Here is a 7856-nt window from a genome sequence, read left to right as displayed (position 1 = left end):
CTAATTGTTACTTCTTGGATTTTTTTTATGCTCTGTACAAAAGATATACATTTTACTGTCTAATAAAAAAATATCATACACAAACTGTAACTATGGCATAAATATATATAATCTGTAATACTCACTGGACAGACTAGAGTATTATAATAGGTGAAGCACTTGTTGGTGCTGTCACCTTCTTTCTAGGACTCTAAACATTTCAAACACATAACACATAAGTTCAAAAATTTTAGTTATAAAAAACGAATTTCTTGTTCTTTATTATTATAAATAAATCTAAAATATTAAAACAAGTGAGTAGGGATAAGTGACAGACTAGATGTACAAGTAAACTTGGAATAATACTTTATTGGTATATACTATATATGGTACAGATATATAATCAATAATAACTAAGTTTTCTGGTTGATGACCAAAGCAATTTGCTTTTTTACAATTTAGTTTCTTATTATGTTAAGTAAAAGGAAAAGTATAGCAAGCAGATGTGATATTTAATATTTTTCTATATTGTGTTTTTATGTATATTTATGTGCCGCACGCTTTTGTTTATTAAAATTTTAAAACCCGTTGAATGGCAATTCGATGCTCATTTTTTTAGTTATGCTCCCGAAAAATGTGTCATGCATAGATATGGATAATGGGTGTGTTTTTAAATAATATAAAAATATTTTTTTTTAATTTAAAATACAAATCAGAGATAGGATTTTGAGAGGTATGAAAGACCGAAACTCCAATTTGTAGAGTGACAAATTTAAATTTGGAGGGTTGCAAATCGGAAGCAATTGGAACCTCCCATTTGAAGATTTTCTTTTTTACTTTTAAGGTTGAAAAATCGGGGTCAGTTTTGAGGTTTTAAAATATAAAAAAATTAAAGTCACAAAAAAAAAATATAAAAAAATTAAGAAACTCAATATTAACCCTCCGATTTGTGGCCTTGCTAAATTGAATGGTCCAATTTATTTCTAACCATTTTTTCAAATTTCACACCTTAGGATAACACACAATAAGCCAATAACAACGTATAACACCAACGTTTTTTCAATTTGTAAATTAAAAAGTGCATTCCGTTGGAACATGTGTGTATTAATATTATGAGAAAGTATGAGGAGCTAATGAAATATTTGTACAATGTGTATAATAGAGGTTTATAGAATATTAGAGATATAACTATTAGTGTTATCTTTTTTCATCAGCTGCATCTTTTAGGATGAGTGGTATCATAATGACATGGTATTAGAGCATTAGATTCGAAAGGTCAAAAGTTCGATTCTTGGACAAATAGTCCATTATCTTTAGGATCCTAATATTATTAGTCTTCCTATACATATAAGTTTTTTTTAGCAAACAAGTCTAAACGAGTTAACTATAACCCAACAAAATTCATTTACGTAATGCGCACGTGAAATCACACCATTCCTCTCCAACATTTATATCCCACATTCCTCCTTCTCATCCTCCTTCTTCTCCTTCTTCTTTGGATTCCTCTTCCTTTTTTTTTCGTATTCTTTCTTTTTTGCGTGTTTCATCCCTATTGTCGTTCTTTTTATTGCTGTATTTTTTTTCTCCTTCTTTTTCTATTGATTTTACAAAATTATGTATTTTTTTAATTTGATTTTTTCTCCCAAAAAAATTATGAGAAAATGAAATAAGAAGATAAAAAAGAAGCAGCAGAAAATGGGAGGAAAAAGAGAAAGAGTTTTGAATTATGCAAAATTTATCAAAATAAAAATATAACGAAAAATTTCCAAAATACACCGAAAAATTGCTAAAATATCCCAAAAGTTTTCTAAAATACACCGAAAAGAGAATGGAACAGATTTACCACAATAATAATTCAGATTCAGAACTTCTACACCAAAATTTTGCTATAAATGCACAAAAATATTTTCTTTAATGTATTTTCTTCTTTTTTTTTTGTTATTTCTTTCTTTTTTTTTAGTTAAATGAATGTAGACTCATCATCTTTCAAGCAATTTTGCAACATTATGTATTTCTTCTTCTTTTGTTTGATTTTTTGTTTTTATTCTTGTTAAGAGAATAAACTAAGAAGGAAAAGATAAAGAAGAAGAAGAAGAATGATGATGAAGATGATGAAAAAGAAGAAGAAGAAGCAATGACAGAAGATGAGGAGGAGGAACGAGGAAGAGAAAGAGGAAGAGTTTTGAATTATGCAAAATTTATTAGAATAAATATACACCGAAAATTTTTCAAAATACACCGAAAGATTTTCAAAATACACTGAAAGTTTTTCAAAATACACCGAAACGATAATGGAACATATTCATCACAATAATAATTCAGATTTAGAACTCCTACACCAAAATTTTGTTACAAATGCACAAAAATATTTTCTTTAATACATTTTTTCTTCTTTTTCCTATTTCTTTCTTTCTTTTAGTTGAATGAATATAGTTTCATCCTCTTTCATGTAATTTTGCAATATTATATATTTTTTTATTTGATTTTTTTGTTTTTATTCTTGTTAAGAGCGCAAAATAAAAAAAAATTGAGTAGGTAAAACAAGAAGGAAAAGATGAAAAAAAAAGATGATGATGATGATGAAAAAGAAGATGAGCAGCAGAAGGAGGAGGAAGAAGAATTTTGAATTATACAGAATTTATCAAAATAAAAATACACCGAAAATTTTCTAAAATACACCGAAAGATTTTCAAAACACACCGAAAGTTTTCCAAAATACACCAAAACGAGAATGAAACAGATTTATCACAATAATAATTCAGATTGAGAATTCCTACACCAAAATTTTGCTACAAATGCACAAAAATATTTTTTAATATATTTTTTTCTTATTTTTTCTTTCTTTTAGTTGAATGAATGTAGATCCATCATCTTCCAAGTAATTTTGCAGAATTATATTTTTTTTTGTTCTTTGTTTTTTTTTATTCTTATTAAAAGAGTAAAACAAGAAAAAAATTGAGAAGGTAAAATAAGAAAAAAAGATGAATAAAAAAAGATGATGAAAAAGAAAAAGAAGAAGCAGCAGCAGAATATGAGGAGGAGAAAGAGAAAGAGTTTTGAATTATGTAGAATTTATCAGAATAAAAATACACCGAAAGTTTTCAAAATACACTGAAAGATTTTCAAAATACACCGAAACGAGAATGGAACCACACCTCAACCAGTTGATTCGATTCAAAATAATAATCCACTTCGCTTTGGTTCAATTAACAGTCTGAACTTGAATCATTTATTATCTTCAACAACGAAATAACTATTTAAACCTGATTTCGCAGTTTGATTTCAAAAACTTGAACTTGAACTTAGACGAAGAGAACGTAGAGAACATAGAGAATAAAGAGAAACACAGAGAACGCAGAGATGAAACAGAACGTAGAAACGCAAAAATGCTAAGAAAAATTGAGATGAGCTATATTGAGTCATATTTTAAAGGCGATGTGGGTTTGTGGTCATTTTGGTGATAGGCTTGTTTTTATTTGTCTCGGCTTTATTTTTAAGAAATTTTGGTGATAGGCTTTTTCTCCTTTTGGTCTTGGTGATAGGCTTAGGTTACCGTAAGGCAATGGGCTTCTCAGTTACTGTAACTCTTTTGCTTCCCCGTCATTGAGTCATTGCACAATTTGTCCTTTTTTTTTTTCATTCAACTATTATTACCCAAATGTTCAAAAAAAAATATTATTATCCAAATTTTGATCTAAATATTCTATTATAATTCTTTATACCCTCAATGTCATGGATTTTTTTTATATAAATTAAATAAATATATTATTTATGGATATAAACAATTTGCAGTGTTTTTACAAAATTGCATCATATTATTTATTTCGTTTACAGTGTAAATGAAATAATTTTGCACGTATTTCGTTTACACTGTCAACGAAATAAGACTGACATTGTAACACCCTCGCTATCAGAATGTCACGCTTCCGGCTGCGCCACTCTGATAGTAAGTATTACGACTACTTTATATACTTAATAATAAAATAGGAGTCTTTGACTCGAAACCGTATCGCTGATTTCTTTGAAAACCAGAAAACTACTTTATCTTGAAAACAAACAAACATATATTTATATACAAGATTTTTTACATAAGTAGCTAATAAATATAATGTATTTATAAAACATACAACTCATATCCCTCTTACAACATTTTAATAATAAGGGTGAGGAATAAACCTATAACATGTGTAAACAAACAGAAACGACATATCTAAGTACTTAACTAAAACTCCGCAAGCTTCTTCGTCCGTCCTAAAAAGATAAAGTTGTAGGGGGTAAGAACATCGTCTTTGCTGGTTCTCAGTAGAGAATTTTGAAGAATTGTTATAAGAAGATATTTCAATAAGAAAACTGTTTTCAAACTCACACTACAACAAATAAGAGTTTTCGCAACGGTCAAAAACTGTTGCCGTAGATCAAAAAACCGTTCTTAAAACTTTAGGCAACACTTTGGCAACGATTTTTAACCTGTGGTATATGCGGCCGTTACCAACACTCATAGGCAACGGTTTTTTACCTAAGGCAACGGTAACAAAAAAAACCGTTGCCACAATTACTGGCATAGACAACAGTTTTGAAGGGAAATTTTAAACAACGGTTTCGAACCGTTCCTCGATAAGCAACGGTTCAGAACCATTCTTATTAATGATCTAACGATTTAAAACCGTAACTGGATAGACAACGGTTTTAAACTGTTGTAGTTTTATTATTCACATAGCCAATGGTTTTAAAGCGTTACGATTGGTGTCATTTTTTGGCAACGGTTTTAATACCATTGCCATTTTATAGTCATCTAAGACAACGGTTTTAAAGCGTTACCATTGGAGTCGTGTTTTGGCAACGGTTTTAATACCATTGCCATTATGTAATCATCTTTGACAACGGTTTTAACACCATTGTCTTTTGTAACTTTTAACAACAGTTTTTTTTTGTAATATATAAGTTTTTATTTACAATAGTTTTCTCGTGAATGAAATTAATTTCAGTTTTTCTTTTAATTATTTAGTGTCAATAAATAATCTAAACTATTTGAATCAAGTCACTAAAGAAAAATAATTGAACATTTCCCATCAAATTTAACATATAAAAATTGTTGTAAGATCCACAATCACATTATATTATCATTGCAAGATAACATAATACTAGTCTAGGTCATAACTACTTGTACTTATATCATTATCATTTTTCCAAATACCATAATACTATAGCCTAAGTCATGACAACTTCAAACTATATCATCTAATTTTGAAAAAAATATAATAACAAAAAAGAGTTGAAATAGCTAAGTAGCAAATAGTCATCATATCCACAAGTTCATGACTTTTACTCTGTAATATTTACTTTTAAAAATGTGACCTTAATCAAGTTCGATTTCTCCTTCAACATAGTTTTTCTGTAAACAAAAAAAAATAAATCAAATATAAAACTACACATCTTTAATACTAATAATGTGTAAATAAAAATGTTTGAGAGAGAGAGATGACAAACATATATATCATAACATTCTTCTATTTGGATACACAAAACAATTGAATCAACATCATCATAATCAACCATTATTTAAGATATGATAACATATAGAAACTTTAACAACAAATAATACCTCTTCATGCGCATCATTGTTTGATATTTCATACTTTACTAAATCTTAAATCATGAACCAATCACGGCCTCCAGCCCAAGCAATTCAATCAACACTATCATCAATTCAGCATAAAAAATGCAATCTCAAAAGTACAACACTAGAACAAACACAGGCAAAATAGACAAGAAAAACACAGGTATAGATAGCAATTACAGCAAGTAGCTCAGATAGCAGTTAATAATAGTTAAGCAATTCGGCAAACCAAAACAAATTCAAACCCAAACAAAGCATGCAAATGCATATGATGCAGGTCTGCCCTATGGCTAATGAGCTCATTTGTCAGTTATATAGTCAAACTTGACATATCTGGTAGCTAATCCGGACACTGTCTCTTTGTTGCACATTAATATCATTATAGGAAATACGTGTCCTATCACCATTAGAGGGAATAGGTGCCCTGTCACCCTTACAACCAGAGAAAAAATACAAACATACTCATTATCAATCAACCACAATCATGCCTCGTTTATTATATTCAATTTCATAATCAAACTCAGTTTTCTTCATTCTTCTTCTTCATCCCTTTCCCGGAGTAAGTGGACAATGCCAATGCTTCTTACCCGGAGTCTCAACTCTTAATCAAATTCAATTTCATTTTCAAATCCATTTCACAATATCATTCAATTCATTCAAAAATCATACTTTTAAAATCAAGTCTCATCATTCTTCATTCAATTTGAATCCTCATCATTCCTCCCATTCCTTTCATTAATAATTCAAACTCAAACATAACCTTTTTCTTAATAACTTAGAAACAAGTCATATAATCCTTAAATCTAAATCTTTCTAAATAATCAATTTAAACGAAAAATCCAATTTTCATAAAAATTTCGACAACATTTTCTCTAAAACTCGGGATTTTGCCATCCTTCCTGTGACCCAACCAAACCATTTCCAAATGTCAATCATTTTCCGAAATCCAACGAATTCTAATACCAAATCATTTTCAAAATCAAACCAATTACAATAATAAATCTTTTTCAAAATCAAACCAGCTCCAATATTAAATTATTTATAAAATCAAACCAATTTAAAATTAAGCCGCTTCCAAAATCAAATCATTTTCATATCTCAAATCATTTCCAATGTTAATCCATTTTCATTATAATTCCAAAACCCAGAAAAAACCACTTCTCACAATATTCAACCAAATAACTTTACAAATTAATTTCTTATTACAACCGCACACCACTCATGCAATCAGTAATTTAATTCAATAAATAACCACATCCATAAGACAAACATAATCACAGAAATATATTTTTCACATCAATATCTATTTATAACAATTCTATAATATAAAATAAATTTTAAGAAAAACTCCTACCTTAACTCGCCAAAACTTGAAAGCTATACAGCGCGTCGAAACCCCTTCTTATCGGCTTGTAACCTCGGCAGTCACAACCACAGCCCATTCCACTCTCACAACTACGGTGGCAACCCCAAACATGACATGCAAAAACCAGGAATCGATCCAAGACAGGGCCCCTAGCAACGATTTCTGACGACTAGAACAGCAGCGTGAAAATTCTGGAGAAGCTTTTTGATCGAGCTGCTGAAGAAGAAAATGTCAGAAATCGTTTGTGCCTCCAAGAACTCCAATTGGGTAGCTACGTCAAATTCTACCAAACAAAAGTGACGCCAACGTGTAGAAGAAGAGGATACGAACACTTTTATCGGATTAGACTTTTGATTGAAATTACAGATCTCAAGAAATCGAACATTGAAGGTTATGACTTCTTATGGCTTTTTGTTCTCTCTCACTCATGGCTCCCTCCCTTTTGCTTTGCCTTGGTTCCGCTCAAACTCCACTTCCCCAAGTTGAAACAAGGTTTAACAGGTTTGCATAATAGAACGGTGCCACAAGAATAAAAACATTGTAACATCTCATGCAATGGAGAACTAAAGCATGCTGATGCAGTTGATCTTGTAAATAAACTAAAATCTACAAACCAAAGCAACCGAAAGAGCTCTAGCGTGAAACATTTAATAAAGAATGAGTATTCTTCCAAGCAAAAGCAAACACCAAACCATATCATGTCGGAAATGATACGCAAATGTGAAAAAACTAAAAGTAAAGAAAGGATGAAGAGGATTATATGATGGAGTTAATAAAAGGGCAAGTGTCATTAAGGCCACTTGTCATTCGTTTGAATTCTTGAGTCAGCAGTTCAAGTTTTAAATATCTTAAACGAATAATTATGAAAATTAGATTAAAACACAAGTAATAATA

At 29.9% G+C, this 7856-nt stretch overlaps 1 long non-coding RNA gene across 1 annotated transcript; it reads right to left on the bottom strand.

Moving 5' to 3' along the window:
• Nucleotides 1-4025: 4025 nt before the first annotated feature.
• On the bottom strand, nucleotides 4026-7582 carry LOC140173390 (uncharacterized). The gene is made up of 2 exons (XR_011862029.1): nucleotides 6951-7582; nucleotides 4026-5371 (listed from the first exon to the last, which is right to left on the bottom strand). It is a non-coding gene; the product is annotated as an uncharacterized lncRNA (long non-coding RNA).
• Between the last annotated feature and the right edge of the window lie 274 nt (nucleotides 7583-7856).

This window comes from Arachis hypogaea, chromosome 6, assembly GCF_003086295.3.
Source record: "Arachis hypogaea cultivar Tifrunner chromosome 6, arahy.Tifrunner.gnm2.J5K5, whole genome shotgun sequence".
NCBI lineage: Eukaryota > Viridiplantae > Streptophyta > Magnoliopsida > Fabales > Fabaceae > Arachis > Arachis hypogaea.
The sequence above is the reverse complement of the archived record's forward strand: the minus strand, read 5'-3'. Positions and strand labels throughout refer to the sequence as shown.